Source organism: Pteronotus mesoamericanus, unplaced genomic scaffold (genome assembly GCF_021234165.1).
Source record: "Pteronotus mesoamericanus isolate MK-2021 breed Mesoamerican mustached bat unplaced genomic scaffold, CSHL_Meso_final contig_269, whole genome shotgun sequence".
In the NCBI taxonomy this organism is placed as follows: domain Eukaryota; kingdom Metazoa; phylum Chordata; class Mammalia; order Chiroptera; family Mormoopidae; genus Pteronotus; species Pteronotus mesoamericanus.
In genome coordinates this window covers 4419479-4439323 of record NW_026555114.1, presented here as the reverse complement: position 1 = coordinate 4439323, position 19845 = coordinate 4419479, and the positions used below count along the sequence as shown (strand labels likewise).

General features: G+C 37.6%; 1 protein-coding gene across 1 annotated transcript in view; it reads right to left on the bottom strand.

The window, feature by feature from the left end:
- TANC2 (tetratricopeptide repeat, ankyrin repeat and coiled-coil containing 2) overlaps positions 1–18646 on the bottom strand; it is a 288620-nt gene extending 269974 nt beyond the window's left edge. Inside the window, exon 1 of the mRNA XM_054574907.1 lies at positions 18428–18646. The gene's annotated coding sequence lies outside the window, so the exon portion shown is untranslated. The remainder of the gene's footprint in view (positions 1–18427) is intronic.
- Between the last annotated feature and the right edge of the window lie 1199 nt (positions 18647–19845).

Below are 19845 nucleotides of genomic sequence, written 5' to 3'. Positions count from 1 at the left end.
ATGTACAGGGAGACAACAGTAGAGTGGATGAAGCTGAGAATCAAATCAATGATTTGGAACATAAGGAAGCAAAAAACAACCAATCAGAACAAGAATAAAAAAGAATCCAATAAAAATGAGGACAGTATAAGTGGACTCTGGGACAACTCCAAGATATCCAACATTCGCATAATGGGGGTGCCAAAAGGAGAAAAGAAAGAACGAGAAATTGGAAATATGTTTGAAAAACTAAAAGAAAGAAAACTTGCCTAATTTGGTGAAGGAAACAGTCATGCAAGTCCAGGAAGCAAAGAGAATTCCAAACAAGATGGATACAAAGAGGCCTACTCCAAGACACATCAGAATTAAAATGCCAAAGGTTAAACATAAAGATAGAATCCTAAAAGCAGCAAGAGAAAAGAAGTTAATTACCTACAGGGGAGTTCCCATTAGGGCTGTCAGCTAACTTCTCTAAAGAAACTTTGCAGGCTAGAAGGGACTGGCAAGAAATACTCAAAGTCATGAAAAGCAGGCACCTACAGCCAAGATTGCTCTATCCAGCAAAGCTATCATTTAGTAGCAAATGGCAGCTAAAGAGCTTCCCAGACAGGAAAAAACTAAAGGAGTTCATCATCACCAAACCATTATTATATGAAATGTTAAAGGGGCTTATTTAAGAAAAAGGTCAAAACTATGAACAGTAAAATGGCTAAAAACATATCAACAACTGATTCTAGAAAATGAACTAAGCAAACAAAAAGAACAAAGACAGAATCATGTATATAGAGGGCATTTTGAGGGTTGCCAAATGGGAGGGGGCAGTGGTAAGGGGAATGGGGATTAAGAAGTACAAATAGGTAGCTATAGAATAGCCATGGGGTACAGTATAGCAAATGGAGTAGCCAAAGAACTTATATGCATGACCCATGAACATGAACAATGGTGTCGGGAATGCCTGAGGGAGTGGGGGATACGGCTGGTGTGGGGCAAAGGGGTAATAATCAGGACAACTGTAATAGCATAATCAATAAAATATAATTCAAAAAAATAAAAATAAATAAAAATGGGGTATTTTAATGCATTCATTAAGAAAAAAGTTCTATCAGCAGAGGATCCAAGAACAGTATCTTTAATCAAGAAAGCTGTCCTTAATGAGGCAGAAAAAAGAAAATGAGTGAAAATTCTATTGTTATAGCTTATAAGTTCATTCATTGATATTTCAAGCATATTCATACCACAATGTGCAAGCCCTAAATCCTATGGAATAAAATGTATAAATTTGAGACTGTTAGAAATTAGATGGAAAATAAAGGTCCAAACAAGGGAGAGGCAGAGAGTAAGTAAAACTTGAACTAAGGATTCTATTTTGGATAAAGTAAAATTTTGAATGGACAGTTAATGACAGATCAATATTAAGAAAAAGTCTAGTTTTTTAAAAAAATAAAAACGAAGAACTCATCTTAAAATAATGAAATACATTACAAAATGATAATCAAGAGAAATACTATTAAGATTTTCTGGGTGGGTATACAGAGGAGTATGAAGCAAAGCAGTCAGAATAGATTTGTAATACAATAATCAGGAAAAGGAGTAAAGAAAGGGTGAGAATAGATCAAGAGAGAGTCAGAAAATAAAAGTAGGGATAAAAAAACAGATAAAACTTTCAGGGTAAAGTTCTCAGTTAACCCACTTACAACTTTAAACTCCACCCACCTACACATAGATTCCTTTCTGTCTTCTAAGCAAACGTAATATCACCTTTAAATCTTTCTCTCTACAAGTTATTTCAGTTCTCATCCTTTATATTATCTCTTTCCTTCTCCTTGTGAGCCCTGAAAGATCTATTAAAATCCTTTTTTTACCAATTTTTTTTCTGATAATCTTCACATGCATTCATAATATTTAAAACAATTGCTCCAGATGTACTTCTAAATAAATGAATTTTAGTTTTTCCTTCTGATTATGAGGCATGCAATGGTTTGAGAACCACTGCTCTAAGCTGAAAAAAAGATTTATGTCTTAATATTTAAAGAGCTCTGAGTTCCTAAAGGATATGATGAAATAAGCTATGCAGGTACCAAAGGAAAGAAAATTCCAGGCAGAAGGAACAGTGAATGCAAAGGTCATAAGCCAGAAGCATTCTCAGCTTGTTCAGAAGACGGCAAAGAGGACTGTGTAGAGCACAGTGGACCAGGGGGCAAGAGAGGGGAGTTAGGGAAGTATGTGAGATCAGAGAAATGATTCAAACCACAATGTGTTGGGCCTTTTTAGCCCTTGTGAGTATTTTAACTTTAATTGTGAGTAAGATGGGAAGTTAAGGGGCAGATATTAAGAAGAGTAAAAACATGAGTAATGTATTTTAAAGAGATCACCCTGGCTGCTGTATTGAAAAGAAACTATAGAGGCAAACCAGTTAGGATGCTGGCTACAGTAATCCAGGTAAGCAGTATCAACTGAACGCAGGTGGTCAGCAGTGCTCAGATTCTACGTATGCTTTGAAGGTACAGCCAATAGATCTCCCAACCAATTGGGTATGGGGGATATAAAAGAGAAATCAAGGATGACAACAACATTATAAACAAGTGAAAGGATGGAACTGCCATTAGCAAAATGGAAAAGTCTGCAGAAGAATAGGTGGAAGAAGATGTGGAAAAAATAATGAAAAATTTAATTTTGGACTAATGTGTTTGAGATGCATATTAGACATCAAATTAGAAATGTCAAGTAAGCAACTGGATATATGAGTCTAGAATTTGGGAAAGAAACTTGACTGAATATATACATCTGGAAGTTACCAACATATACACAGTAAATAAAAACATAAGACTGAATGAGATTATCAGCCAAAATAGATTATCGAGGGAGTGAATGCAGACTGAGTTCATATGAGATGAGGACTTAGAATTGACTACTGTATTTAGTAAGAGGAAGAGGAGGAGGAAGGGGAGGGAAAGTGCTCCACCACCACCACCAAAGGGGCGGGGAGCAACACCTCCAAAAGGTAGAGCTGGCTATTCACAGAGGGGGGCACCTTGGGGACCACCAAGAGGCGCTAGGAGTGGCAGAGGGGGTCCTGCTCAACAGCAGAGAGGCCATGGTTCCTGTGGAACTCAGGGCAACTGTTGGGGCAACATAGGAGGCAAGAGAAAGGCAGATGGGTACAACCAACCTGATTCCAAGCGCCACCAGACCAGCGACCAACAGAACTGGGGTTGACAACCCATCACTCAGCAGCCGCTTCAACAAGGTGATGACTATTCTGGTTAACAATGGTTACAAAAATGACGACCAGGAATTTTATCAGGATACTCATGGGCAACAGCAGAAATAGACAAGTGAGGGCTTGAAAATGATACTGGCAAGACACAACTGACTCTAGATCTACTACATTCTTCAAAAAAAAGAATTGGCTTTAACTGTTTCATCTTTAAGAAGTTTGCTGCCATTTGTATATTAGGCTGAAGAAATCACTACTGTGTATATACTTGTCTTTTTATTTTTCTTCTTTTCATAAATGCTCTTGGACATTGTTGGGCTTGCAGAGTTTCCTTATTCTGGGGATTACAATGCTTTTATCATTTCAGGCTTCATTTTACCTTCAAACCAAGCTGAGCACACTGTTAAATCATGATTTTGCAGAAACTTCGGTTTTGGACAGTTTCATTTTTTGGATCTGAGACAGATTCACAGGAGTATGGAGTATAGTGTAAATAAAAATACGAGCTAATGTTTTGTCTTAGTAGTTTTAAGAAATTAAACCAAACAAATTTAAGTTTTCATGTATTGAAAATAACCTATGATTTTATGTTTTGCATTCCTACAAGTAGGTTAACTGTGTTTTTAAACTGTTATAACTTCACATCTTTTTGAAATCTGCCCTACAAAATTTGTTTGGCTTAAACATCAAAGCTGTGACAATCTGTTCTTTGATGTGACTGTATTTCCAATTTCTTGTTCATGTAAAATTTCAATAAAACTCAAAAATCTATTCAAAACATAAAAAAAAAAAGAAAAGAACTGACTACTGTATTTAGCAACATGAAGTTCCTGATAAGAGAAGTTTCACTGGAATAGTGAGGGCAAAGGGATCTGGAAGGGATTTAAGAGAGAATGGACTCCAATAATATGAAAATACATACACAAAAGATTATACAGTATTATTTTTTATTATAGCATGTTAAAAAACCACATAAATGTCCGGACATAGTAGACTGACTAAATAAACCACAGTACATATATACTGAGAGTACAGGAAATATAAATAAATAAAAAGATTTCTATAAAGTAGTATAAACTTATTTTCATAATGTTAAATTAAAAAAAACAAAATGCAAAGAAATATTATAGTATGCTACCTTTTCTGAAAGAGGAAATAAGAAATTATGCATGTATATGCTAATATTGGAGAAGAATAAACACAGGAAGGATAAACCATAAACACTTGGCAGCCAGGCTACAAAGCAAATCTCTGAAAACAGATACCAAGCCTAACAAAAAAAAGTCCTAACACCACCCTCAATACATTTGAAGCCAATGGTAAACTGAAATAAACTAAGCTACAACAAAACCCAGTCAGCAAAAATAAATCAGAATACCACTGTTAATGGAAAGAGTAACAACTAGCAGCACACCCTTCTCTGGAGGTAAACAGTATTTACTTCAGTCTCTACTACTCTTTTATTATTTTTTTTAAATGCCTAGCATAAAATCAAAAATTAGGAGATTCCAAAAGAGAAAATGTGACCCACACTAATAATCATCTTTTTTGCCTCTCAAATTCAAATTCATTCTTTTTCGCCTGCACTGTGAAATGGATCTGATTCCTTTAAGCATATTTTTTTTCTTTGCTAGTTGGCACAATGTTAAACTTTGTCAGTAGAGGTCCTGGAATACCTTTGCAGGAATTTTGTTTCGTTATTCTAGTGCACTTGCTCAGCAGGCTCCTATAATGCGCATGGTTTCTCCAACACTTGGTTCCTGCAGCACAGGCAGCTTCTCCAGTGTTCTGCCCTGAACTACATAGTGGCCAGGAGTACCCTGCAACCAGCACATTCCTCCAGCATGCTCCCTCTGGTGGTTTTATAGTTGAGTACCTTTGGTAAGACACAATTGTATAGAGCTTTCCTTGGCAGGCAGATTTCTAGGAAGTTCTGGAGAATAGATTTCCAGAAAGTTTTGGCATAGTGGCATCACAACAATTTCTCTGCCACTCAGTGAGTCACGGCCATGTTCTTTCCAACAGTTAAATGCCAGGTGTGGAAAGCACTCTTCCTTGGACACTCTCAGTCCAGGAATAGTGACTTCTCTGTATACTTATTACTCTTATATTCTCTTCACTTCTTACTAGCAAATCCCTTATTACTCCACTTCCCTGTTATAGTCAATAATTATTATATTAATGGTCACTGTTCAAATTACTATGTACTCTCTCATAACTGGACACGGACTGATACAGAAGCCAAACCAAAATATACTGTGTGACTCCATGTATATGAGGTAGAAGAATTAACAAAACTAATCTATGGTAGAAGTTTAAAAAAGGGTTCCCTCTTGGTTAGGGGGAAGGAGGAAGTTTAAATAGAAAGAGGCATGAATAAAAACTTTTTCAAATGATAGAAATGTTCTATATCTTGTTAGTGGTAATAGTTACACAAGTATATACCATTGTTAAAACTCATTAAAATGAATATTCATTTTTTTGCATTTGATTCCTTAAAAATCATACAAGTCAAGAATTTGAAGTCAACATAGTTGTTCTGCTCCAGCGATATTCAGCTACCAATGTACAGGTATAAAATAGGTAGAGTTGGTTTTAACTTGGGTTGGGTTTTGCCAGGCAAGAACAACCATGGGAGAAAGGTCAAGGGGGCTGAGGGTAGATGCAGGAGAGTAATTATAATGATGGGCTATGGGAATTCGGCTAGTTAGAAAAGTAAGGACATGAATGCATTGGGGAACACTGAAAAGGCTGTAAATGATAAGGTCCCAATGAAGTCAAAGAATGAAGTTGCTGGGTACTAGAAGAAGTGAGCCAGAAACACTAAAGGTGGTAGTCGGAGACCAAAATGCCAAAAACTGACATTACAGAAAGTTGTAGTTATTGGTAATAACAAGGTCTAGGGCAGTCTCAATCTTGGCTGCACATTAAAGTTACCTTGGAAAACTGTTAAAAATAATATCCTAAGCCACACTCAGACTAACCAAGATAGAATTCAGAGTGAATCTTAGGCATCTGTAGTTTTTCAAAGCTCCCCAGTTAATGCAGATGCACTGAGGATTTAAAACATCTGCACAGGATATGCCACAGAAATGACTGGGACAAAAGACAAGATCAGTAGAGAAGTCCAGAGGCCAGAATGTCAGAAGGTTCATTTGTATGGATACCGAAATCAACAATTACAACTGGAGTAGCAGGAGAGCAGCAATGAGCCCAGAAGAAATCTAGAAGCAGCTATGAAAAGCAAAGAGAACATTTAATGCACCTGAATAGGAGGAGCCACCACTTAACTCTTCAGGGAAGAGCTGGTTCAGTTAGGAAAAAAAGGTAGTAATGTTTAGTCAAGAGGTTAAAGATAAAAAGGAGTTTTGCAGATGACTGACAGTGAACTCCAAAAGGCACAGAGGAAGAGTTTCATGATCAAAAATGGGTGAATAGACAAAAATTGGGATCAGACAAGAGAAATGAAGTAAAGAAAAGGTCCAGGCACAACTACTAGAGAATAAGGCCAGAAAGCCTCAGAAAGCAAGCTGCCATACTTTTTAATACAACACAAAAACAACAAAAGAAAAAACTCTGTGAAGTTAAAAAGCTTTTCCTGACCCAACCACATTCTATAAGATATTTTTTATTAATTTTAAATAAAAGCAAATCATAGAAAAGTATCAATGTCAATCCCATACAAAGTTGTTATGAGAAAAGAGAAATAAGGAGCAGATTAATATCCCTACAGACAATGAAAGCAGGCCAGAAAGACGTGCCCACATAACAGATTAAAACTGTAACATGCTATTTCAAAATGAGCTAAAAGACCTTAAAAAAATGACACTATACATGAAAGAACAGGTGCGAGAATTGCACAGACTAAAATGAGATAACATTAACTCAGAAAAGAATAAAAAATAAAAAGAAAGAACCATTCCAGAAATGAAGACAAGAGTGAATAAAAGCAGATAATCTCTTAAGAGGAAAATTTTATAGCTCAGAGTGATAAAAAGGATTTGAGAAAGCGATACATACTAAAGAAAAGCAAAGAATATTGCCCATAGATGATAAAAATCCCTGAAGAAAATCAAAGCAAGGAACAGAATATCAAAAACAATAATTTAAAAACAAAACTTTCCTAAAATAGAAAAATTTGTAACTACTTTTTGAAAGAGCACAATGTGTACCTAAGAATGTGTACCTCAGAATGACCAAAATGAGTTTACTATTGCTATTACTAAACATTAAAGAATAACACATAACAAAGGAAAAACTGGGGCCAGAAAGAGGAAAATAAAAAACTACACAGACAAGAAGAGTCCAACAAATGAGAGATAAACTGGCAGTATTGGATTTCTCAAGAAATGAAAGGGATAAAGTGCGTAATGAGACTGGACCTGATCATCTCAGGGGTCACAAGGATGCCACAACTATGCCGAAGATAAAGAACCAGTTACTTGTAAAGAAAGGTGAATAGACTAGCATCAGACTTATCTCTTGCACAAGAAGCTTGATGACAGTGGTATAAATTGTATATACCATATAGGAAAAATAGAATTAAAATTCAAGAACACTATCTCCAGCCAAATTATCATTCACTGATCAAGACAGAAGATATCTTCATTCAAGCAGGGATTCAGAAATTACACCACATATAGTCTGAGGAAATTACTACAAAATTTTATAAAATGCTTTTCTGGCATCTATTAAGATAGTCGGTGGTCTCTTTTTTCTAGTCTTCACCACTCCCAGGGTTACAGCTGGCAGAAGAGATATGGCCAAACCCAAGAACAACATCATATACAACCAGTCCTAGAAATGGCTTCAAGAAACTTAGATCCCAATGAATGGATATTTTGACAACAAGCACAACAAGAAAAGCCTCAGAAAGATTCAAGCCAGTGTTTCAAAGGCAATGAGCACCTGTACAGAGGCCAACGAGGTGCTCATTAAGCCCAAAGTAATGAAATATAAGATCTTAAAAGGTGTCAGCCCTAAATTGAACAAGCTTGCCCATATCATCCACTTCTGTCTCTAGAAGTATGTTTATTTCCATACTGTCGAGGTACCAGGTTTTGACAACCAAAGGCCAGTAGTCCTCCAATACAAAGTCCCCCAACTCAACCCAAAAGAGAGAAATAATAATATAGTTTTTATCTTGTAATATGTTACTAAATTACGTTAATATTTAACTGTCCTGACTTCCTAGAATAAACTACTTGATCATGAGGTACTTTTTTAAAATACACTGCTGGATTTATTTTGCTAATATTTTATTTAGAATGTTTGCTTTTCCTGTCATGAGTAAAAGCTGACTAACATAATAGCAAAAAATAAAATAAAATAAAATCTTAACATCCATCAGTTAAGGAAGAACAGAATAAATTATAATGTTAATATGCTCTGGAATGTTACTCATCTTTGTAAAATTAATTAGTTTCATTTACCAAACTGGAGAGCCATGATATATTCTTAAATGAATAAAGCAAATTACAGAAGCCTGTATATGTATGTATATACAAGGTGGAGCAAAAGTAGGTTTACAGTTGTGAGTACATGAAATAGAGTTTATACTCATTATTGTATTATTTTTCCATATGACTAACTATAAACCTACTTTTACCCTACACTTACATGTTTTTTTTTAAAGATTTTATTTATTTATTTTTAGAGGGGAAGAAAGGGAGAGAAACATTAATGTGACAGAGAAACTTTGGTTACCTCTAATAGATACCCTGACCAAACCCACAACCCAGGCATGTGCCCTAACTGGGAATCAAATTGGTGACCTTTTGCTTTGCAGGATGATGCCCAAAGAGCCACATTGGTCAAGGCTGTATGCTTTTATGTTTTTGAACAAAGAGAAAGATGTTGGAAAATACTAAGTGTTGGTTAATGTTGTAGTAAAAGTGGAGAAGGGAGACACCTGAGCGGAGAGAAAAATACTTTTTTCTTTATTCATACATTTTATTTATTTTAGTGGTTGCAGGTAGAGTAACAGAAGAAAACAGTTATCCATTATAAGAAATGACAATTAACTTTTGTTGACAACTAATAAATGGCTACCATTAGTCATTTTTGCCAAAGACAAAAAAGAGAATTAAATGATCTAAAGCAAGGAGAGTAATCATTATATAGTTCACTTATTTAGAAATACAAAATCTAGTCTGGAGCCAAAGTTGCATCTAAGTGGTCTTTCGCAAGTACATTAAGCCAGATGCCTTTGGAATGAACTAGTTTTTACTTTATAACTAGCACAAACATGGATATTAGGACAATAAAGAATAAAACTAAGAGATAATGAGTCAAGTCCATTTAAAGAAATGACTGCCCTGACTGGTATGGCTCAGTGGGTTGGGTGCTGTCCCACAAACGGAAAGGTTACTGCTTGGATTCCCAGACAGGACACTGCCTGGGTTTGGGACCAAATCCCCAGCTGGGGGCGTGAGAGAGGCAACTGATCGATGTTTCCCTCCCTCACTTTCTCTTTCCCTTCCCCTCTCTCTAAAAGTAATCAAATAAAACATCTAAAAAGAATGACTAATTGTATAATGATACAGGGATTAGCAGGAATGTACAAAAGAAATAACTAAAGCTTCGGGAAAAATGAGATTTTGAATAGTTAAGCTTGTTAGAGTAAAGAAAGATGGACAAACTTTTTCTATTATTTTACACTGTAAATAGACAAGCCGTTTTTATTAAGTACATCACAAAAGAAAACCAACCACCTTGACTGTCACATACAAATTTTTAAAAAAGAAAAATTACAAAAGTGAGAGGTGTTTATTAAAGTTGAGAATGTTTACATGATTGAATTGAAAAAATTCTGTCACAGAGCTCATCTCAAGAAATGCTGTGATTTGTTATTTGATAGAGGAGATTAAAAATTAATTTTTTGTCAAGTTTGTGGTGGTTAAACACAGTCCAAAAAGAAATTCATATTATGAATTTCCAACAGCATCTCTCTCCTAAGACTTTTTATTTTGAGGTTTACAGTTATTCAAGAACTCTTTCTCTTAGCTCTTATCCAATCCTTCATAAAAGAAAATTTCAAAACACAAAATAAATCAGTAGCCAAATTCCCACGGGTTTTTTAAATGCCTTGCAAGGCTGAAAAGAAGAGTAAGACAAGATAACAAGGAAAAAAGCTAGACTGATAATGCTAGTGAAAATATCGGAGAGGAGCTGTGCGAAGCACATATCAAAAAAGAGAAATCCAGGACACTTTCCAAAGCCTAATAAAAATTACCACCCATTAAATACCAGACATTGTCCTAAGGATTTTCACTGACATCCTTTCATTTCACCATCATTGAACCTTGTAAGATAGGTTTTACCCCTTAGTGACAGAGCAATAATTCTAACCTATTTTCATGATTCAAAAACTCACAAATTTATGTTCTATCTATGATACAATGTGCCTCATGATTGCAGAATTTCAAAAGCTTCTTAAAACTGAACAATAGTACTGTCATCCTGTAATATAAGAATGTTTGAGTAAAAACTTGCAAAGGAAGTCTCTTCCACTTTAAAGCCTTAAAAAGGTAAGAGCTATGATTTTCTGATGCTGATGCAGGATTTGGGCATGTACTAAGTCTTCATCCCACATGTCTACTAAAGCTAATTACCTTTGTTCACGCTAATCCACAATCTTGGGGAGCCCTCCAGAATTCCATGGAATTTGAACAGAAATAGAATTCCAGAGCACAACATATACCCATCAAGCTTCCATAGCCTGACTAGCTTTGGCTTATTAAATTTGGCAACTAGAGCTAGGAATTGTAGGATCCTACAACAGAAGATGAGGAACAAAGGGCTAAGAAGAGACTTCCTTCTTTTCGGGCAGAGGAAATCTACTAAGATCTGAGGCAGGTTCCTCATATCTAAAAAGGTTAAATCAGTATCTACATACTCACTTCCATTTCCAAGTTTAATAACTAACTAATCTACTTATAATGCTGTAATACATAGGTGAGGAAAGGGGGTTTCCATGGCAATTAAAGCTGGTGCCATATTTCTTCATGTTGTCAACTTCTATAATCAGGTATAGTAATGCAAGTATGGTATTACAGACAAGGAGATAAGCATGGCTACTTGGTCCAAAGATACCTGCTTGAAATAACAAAAGTTTTCCACTATTAACTGCTTATATACTTTTTTAAAAAGATTTTATTTATTTATTTTTAGAGAGGAAGAGAAACATCAATCGATTGCCTTTCACATGCCACCAATCAGGGACCTGGTCTGCAACCCTGGAATGTGCCCTGACCGAGAATCAAACCAGGAATCCACAGGCTGGCACTCAATCCACTGAGCCGCATCAGCCAGGGCTATTATTGCTTATAAACTTTTCTTTGTGAATATTGTGTCTGTAACACTTGCTAATATTTATAAAAAGGGATATATAAATCACTGTTTTCCTTTTCATAATACCTTTGCCACCTAAAGAAAACTGTAACTTACCAACATTGGCCAGTGAAACTTTAGGGAAGTGATAAACTTTAATACATTATCTTTAACTGTATTTTTCCTAGAAATACAATGAGTATCTAGGACAAAGAATTCTGAATTAAAATTTTAGCTTTTACCTAAGAAATAATAGAAAATGCCTACCTTCAACTGAAAGACTACTGTAGTAAAAGTAACTACTATACATATTCAATAAGTATTTAAGTGAATGATGTAGTATGTTGATACACTAGCTAAAAATCCAATTTTTCCAACATAATCTAACTCATTCCTTAAACACAATGTACCTGTATAACAAACTAATATACAAAATCAAGGAATTTTTTTTATATAACAATGATTTCTTATGCAAAATACGAATGAGACTGATACCTGAGCAAAGAAAAATTTTCTCTTATATGCTGTGCTTTGAACCTCTCTGCTTGGGATACCTCTTCTAAGAAAAAGGAATAGAATCAAATATTACACTTTGTTAGAAACTGAGTTAGATACAATATGGGTGTCATAAGGAGGTACAACAGTAGCCTCTGTCAGGTAAATCACTACTAAGGCAAAGTGGCCAATCTTTTCTCAGTAAATAGAAGCAATTATGCCCTGCAGAGGCCTTCAAACAGACATGGTTGGTCTGTGTCCAACTCATGACATTTAATGAACATTTGGTGGGCACAGACTATATAATAGACTGAGCACTAGTAAACGTTATCTGTAAAGGACTAAATAGTAAATACATATTTAGGCTTTGTGGGCTATATGGTCCCAATTGCAACCACCCAAGTCTGCTACTGTATCCAGAAAATGGCCACAACCAATATGTAAGTGAATAAGCATGGCTATATTCCAATAACACTTTGTTTATGGCTACTGAAATTTGAATTTCTTACAATGTTCACATATCACAAAGCATTATTTTTCTTTTGTTATTTTTTCAATCATTTAAAAATATAGAAACTATCATTAGCTTGCAGGCCATATAAAAACAGATGCTGAGCTGCATTTGGCCCACATGCACTAGTTTGCTAACTCCTCTAATATAAATGAAAACAATCCAGCTGAAGTTCACACAGATAACATTCTAACCTTCCTCCCTTTACCACAGTAAATATAAAAAAATAGTAAAATCTAGTTAACTCTAGAGTTAGTTTCAATTATAGTCCAGGAGTTACTCTGAATAATATTCTAGATTAAATATGTATGTATGTATATTTCTCTACATATACCTCCTGATGCCTAGAATGTTCTTTAATTCCACAATAAAAGATGAAGTTTCAAAGGCATAATTCAGATAACTGTCAACAGTCTCTATTCCATAAATAGATAATGACACCTACTATGTACTAACTATGCTGTTGCTGGAAAAAAAAAGATGAAAACCCATTGTACCTGCTTTCAAGGAGCTCACACACTAGTAGTAACACATATAAATAATTAGAATCTGATGTGACAACTACTATAATGTTCATATTTAACAGATGCAATGGGAGAATAGACAGAAAATGCCCTCCCAAGTCCACCCAAGAAAGTGGGCAAACCTTCACTCAAAGAATACTAGCTGGGCCAAGACATAAAGGCTGATGAACAGTCTGCACACACAGCAAAAGAGAGGAATGGAATAATCCATGCATAGAAAATTTCATATATAAAAGCACAGAAAGGTAAGGGAATATTATATATTTAAAGAACCACAAGTAGTTTAGTATTGTTGAAGCATAATTTTGAAGAATGGCAGGCAATGAGTCTAAAGAGAAAAGGCAAGGATCAGATTATAAAGGACCTCACATGGTTTGCTAAGGAGTTTCCATTTTATCGACTAAGTGGTAAGGAGCCATAGCAAGATTCTGAAGAGTGACATGATCAGATGACCATGTTAGAAAGATCACTCTGGCAGCAAAGTACTATGAAAATTAATAAACAGAACCCTCATTTAAAATAGAGTCAGGAGACTCGAAGGGAGACATCTCATGCAGGAGTCACTCAACACACACTTATTACCCCACCAGGAAGAGACATACCTTGTATCTCCATTACTATAATGCCTCAGAAGGATAAAGAGAATATTCCTCCTCTCTCAGTAACAGTTCAGCCAATGGCAGACTGCCATAATTCAGCCAATGAAGTCACCATACTTCAAACTTCCAGTTTCCTCCAATGGACTCTTCCTTTACAACAGCCCCTCCCTCGTCCATAAAAGAGTCTTCCTCCCCTTTGTTTCTCTAGATTTGCTTGCAGTTTGCCAGTAGATTACATGTACCAAATTGCAATTCTTTACTGTTCATAATAAACCCTGTCTGTTGGTTTAATGTTAATAGTGCCTATGGAAAAGACAGGTATATAAATTTGACATTAACAGTAAAATGTTTGCTGGGCAATTAGATTTTTAAAAAATACACCAATGAAATTATTTACTATAATCACAACTACTCAGTTTAAATGACTGGCATCACAATCCCTCAAGTTCTGTTTAAAAAAAAAGGGTGGGAGGGGGTTTGAAAGGTGGGCTATATACCATGCACTGAATAAAGAGAGAAATTGATACTGTATTATGGAGAAGAAAGGGTAAAGACAGGGCATGATTAAGACTAAACCAACTTAATTCTTTTGCCTCTTAAACTTACCTTCAACTATTCAAGAATCAATAGAGGCTGAACATAACATATTTTTGTAATGTGTGGCTCATAAAAAAAAACAACTAGCTGATACTTATCCAAAAACATAGCTGTCAAACGATTTATAAAGATTTTTTAAAATAAAAGTGGCCTAATAAAAGAAATTTGTTTCCATAAATAATTATGGTATCATAATTACTTACAACTTTCTGGAATAAAAAAGATCCCTACCAGAAACTTTTTTCACTATTGTATATTCAACCTGCTCTAGCCTTGTAAAACTCAAAAACAAATTTCTTGTTCTTTATCTAATATTACCCTTGACTCTTAAATACTAAAGATAACTTATCCTCTAAGAGAAAATGCTAAGTTTCAATTCATTCAAAGAAAAAAAAAGTCCATGTAATAAAATCAACTTCCAAACTATTTTATAACATTTGTTACCTTGCCCAGAATAGTGATAGAAAACTAAACAGCATTCTTGAAATAAAATCTGGGTACCATCAGTAAAAATATTCTAACTAACACTTGTGGTTCTACATAAATACAATCCAATATAATTCAACTTGTGTGCCCCATAAGTGTGTCCCAAAGATTCAATTTTAATTCTACTGTTAGAGGAAGATATATGACACATTTCTTTTATGCACACTTGTTCTTTATAACTAATCAATATAAACTATGCTAATATTCCCCTTTCGGAACTACTACTGGTTTAGTATATTTCTTTCTAGGCCTTCTCCCTTCTCCATTCAAAATATTGCACACACAATCAATTCAGAAAATACTTAAAGATCAAAGATATTTATGGGGAAGTGGAGAAGCTAGAGAGCTAGCTAAAAACAGTCAAGAATCAATGATGGCAGAGGGAAATAATCTAATGTTTAAAAACATTAGTAAAACTGCATGATAAAGATGCAAACAAATCAGGTTTTATGAGTGAAGTATGCTAAAATGAACTATCAACCAATATAAATAGAGCATGATCTGAGTCTACAACAATTTATTGAAGTAAATGAACATCATCTTGAATGTCTTAGCCATAATCTGTAGATTATATTAAACTTCCTTATCAACAAATGTATAAATGAAGGAAGTGTTTGATTACATGGGATATGTAATTCACAGAATGGCAGAGAGTTTGGCTAAGAGAAGAAAATAATCGTCACAACTGTAGAACGTAACATTCTATTTCTTAAATGGGGGGAAGATACATGAGTGTTGGCTGCACTGTTACTCTTTATACTTTATACATTTAAAAATATTATTTCACATGTAGTCAATATCTAGAAAACAATGTTCAAATGTGAGAAAAATCTGAGCAAACAATTGTTGACAGAAGTAGTAAAATGTTCATATGCGTCCATTTTCGTTAATTACTTTTAAAAATAAAATAGAGGTCATAAAAATGTGAGTAGGCAGGAAAAATTAGATAATTTCTCGTTAATCTTCCTAGAGAAAATTAGTAGTAAGGTTTACCGGTGATAGTACATACACACGCACACATGTCAAACTACTTGAAAATAACTTTCTTTTTTCCCCCGAAGCCAAAATCCATCACAAATATCTCCTTAACCACATAAAAAGTACTGATACTCCTCCACTCATAATCCCAGAAACAAATTACAAAAATAAATTCCTAAAATGTTCATACTGTATTTTTTTGTGTGTGTATTTGTAGGCTTAACATTTATGTGTCTTACTAGTTACTTAGGTTTATAATATTTGCTTGATGATGGGCACCTGCATTTTAATGATGTGTGTTAATACTAATTTGATTGAAAGGCCAAAAAAGTATACCGGTGATGAAAGAGCACAGAGTGTGGAGCCAGAGGTCCCGAATGAAACTCAGCTCTTCCACTTGCTGGCTAAATAATCTTGGGCAAGTTTTTTTAACATCACCGTGTTTCAGTTTCTCAACTGTAAAATGGAAATAAAAGTACATATACTTCATTGGGTGTTGAAACTGATTAAAACGTGTATAACAGGACTGGCACATTAACAGGTGTAATATAAGAGTGAGGTATTACTACTGGTACTACTATTAACAATAGTACTCCACCATCTTTCAAACACACTGAAAATATCTTTAGAAATTTGAATTATTGACTAAAATTAGGTACTATTAAAAATAGATGCTAAATCTGAAGGCTAATTAACAGTAAGTTTAAAGCCCTGAAGAGAACTGGTGATTAATAATCTACATAAGCACTCTATTAAGAACAATCTGAGACCTGTTTCCCTAACTGCAACTATCAATTTCTTCCCTTACACAAGGGGGCAGTGATAACAAGAAAAGAACGGGACTCTGCAACACCTCTTCCTACAGACAGTAGGGGGTGGCAGTACATATGGCTTACAGTCAGAACAAAACAGGAAGATCCAACAGAACTGCTCTTTATTTTCCTCTGGCCCTCTCCTCTTTGCTTTAGCTCCAACATAGCCTTTAGGTGAGGGATAAATCTACAGAAGAAACCAAAACCCAAAATTAATCCTCAAGGAAAATCCAGTTTTGTCTTTGAAGTAAATGATTCCTCAATAGCTGAATTTGGATCCAGGAAGAAGTCAATCAGTATAAATTTTTGGATTATCTGGCAAATTACTGACTGTTCCTAATATGAAAACATTCAGGCAAGTAATTCAATTTATCTACAAGGATAATAACATAAAACACTAAAATCTATCAGTAATTAACTATATCCTAATGAACACATTCAGATATTTCTGCTTGTTTCAAGGTACATAGAAACTCATTGAATGTATACATATAAGTTATATTAAATAGCTCATGTCTTTTGTTACTTCTGAAAGAATTGTTCTGACAATTCTTTCAAAACATAAATGTTCTTCTTAAATGGAAGTCACAATGTTTTGCACCATATGAGTAATATCTATCTATCTATCTATCTTTCTATCTAGATATCTGGAGAGAGAGGCTGATTTAATATTTCTTTCTTTCTTTTTTTTTTTTTTTTTTTTGTACTCGCATTCTTAAGATGAGCTACCTAGGAAATGCTGCAAGAAGCACTCCACTGACAGTATCCATGTTGTTGCTTTTCATGCCACATTTACTGCATACAATGTTTTCCCCTATTTTGCCACAACACCAAAAACATGCACAAATATATCACTACTGTCATTCACTGTAATTAACCATTGCAATAGCTTTTGACTCCAGCCCCCCAAAATGCCTGAAAATTTATCCCTTTTGTTCACCATATTGTTTTGTTTTCCTGATTCCAGATATTTTCACCTGTGTAAAAACTAAGAAAGAGACACACATGAATAAAATTTCCCTTTGCCTAGTGATCGTCAACTCAGGATTGTGGTCAAGACATGGGGGGTTTTGTATGCTTTTTTCTTCTTTTCCAGGAAAGGAGCAGAGAGCGAAAGACACCCAAAACACCAAATCTTCTTCATGTTAATTATCATTGTTTACGTTTTGTGAAAACATTTTAAACATTCCACACCTGGGACAGAAGACAGGATACAATTGTCCCAGTGCTCTACATGCTGGTATCAAAACCTGGAATTATTTTAGCCCTATTTTTCTTTCCCATCTCACAACCAGACACAATTTGCTTTTTTTTTTCTTCTTTCACGTGGGCACTATCCCTGTCTCAAAAATGCATATCATAGCTCCTCTCGATTTCCTGTGATAAAATATCTAGCAATGAGCCTTATTAATCCTTTCTTATACTACGCCTCCTTTCCCGGGGGGAACAATTAATAACGCTAATAACACTTCTACCATGAATTTCAACGCCACACAGGCCAACCCATCCTGTGCCTTACCTGGCACATCTCACAACTACTTTTATGCTGCATTCTGGGGGCACATTTTGCAACTCGTTCTGCACCACATTCCCTGCCACGTTTAGCAATCTGCCTCACATCTCATCCTGGGTCCTCGTCATCAGGAGACACTCTCGGTACCAAATTCCATGACACCTTTGGTAACATCGAAGTGACAGACCCTGGACCCATTTAAAGCCACCCCGAGTGCCACACTTGGAGCCAACCTTCTCCACGCCTCGGACACCGGAGACACTTCGCTGCTCATTTCGCTGTCTCCCTACTCGCCCCCGCCCCTCTCCCTGGAGTCGAAGCGTCGGAGGCGAACGCCCCTGTCACTTAAGCGACCTTTCCTTCCCCGCTCCCCCGCGTCTCTTACCTGCCGCTCTTGAGGGGCTCGCTGCACCTCGGGGTCAAGCCTCAGTCCCCGGGGTCTTCTAGGAGGACCGCGCCGCCGCCGGCGCCGCCCGCGATTCCCAGAGCACCTCGCTGCGCTCCGACGCCCGCGGTGGGTCTGCGCCTCGGCAAGGCGCGGCGGGGCCTCGCGGACCGCGAGCGCAGCCCGCGGCCGTCCTCCTGTCAGCGGCGTCGCCGGTACAGGTTCTCGCCCCTCGGCGCGGCGGCGGCGGCGGCGGCGGCGGCGGGGGCAGCTGCGGCGGCGGGCGCCTCGCTCCGCCTCGCGCTCCGCACAGCCGGGAGGTGAGCGCGAGGGGGATGGGAACGGGGGCGGGGCCGCCCTGAGGAGGCGCAGAGGGCGGCGGCGGGAGGGCAGCGCTGGCGGCCCGGGCGCGGCGCTCCGGAGAGCTCGCAGCTTCCGCCGCCGGGCAGGCAGCTTGCGGGAGGCGGCTGTGCCAACGGGCCCCGCCGGACCAACGCGCCCAGCAACCCGCGCCCGACCCGCCGCTCGCTAGCGCCGCTGCCGCGCCGGGGGCGTCGCACCCTCGGAGGCCGCCTGCAGCCCCGCCCCCTCCGGGCCAGGCTGGGGAGGGGCGCGAGCGCGGAGGGAGAGCGCGTGCGTGGGGGCGCGTGCGTGGTGGAGCGCGCGCACCCCCGTCCCCGCCCCCGCCCCTTCTCCCTCCACATTTTGGGGGTGGGGAGTGACTTGGAGAGAGTGCAGACCGAACCCTTCTGAGCGCGGAGAGGTCGGGCCCTGACTCCGCCGCTCTGTGAGGTCTAGGCATTTCTTGATCCCTCAAGGGGATTTTGACTAGTGAAGTCGATGGCATTTAGTGGGGGACAGGGGAGGAAGCTCAATAGCAGACAAGGCCCTAGATAGTCGGCTCCGCCCCCAGGGGTGATGTCACTCTTGAGGTGCTGCTGCTGTCACGTGCGCCCACTTCTGGGCCTGTCCCGCTTTGATGGCCAAAACGTTCCTATAGATTTCCCCCACTCTGGTCAGCTTACCCACATACCACTCCTGGAGTCATCAAACCCTACAAATGTCAGTTATTATTTACCTATATCCAATTCTAATCTGTAGACCGCTTCAAAATGCCTCACTTGACTATAGCGGAAATCAAAATAAAGTGGAAAACCAGCAGGGGGAGGGGGGAGGGGAAGGGCATGCTGGACACTATGTTATCTAAAATTGCTAAAAGTCCACCGACCACAGCTTGAGAGCCTGAGGTGTAATTGTGAAGCTGCTTCTGCCACTGCCAGGTTGGACAAGCAGTACTGCGGTTTTGAGAGCTAGTCGGCAAGGCACGCAAAGACACCACAGTAAACCCTCCTTGAACGTCATATTTCCCCCACAACTGTCCACCTAGATCTTCTTCCCCTTTACACTTCCCTGTGCTG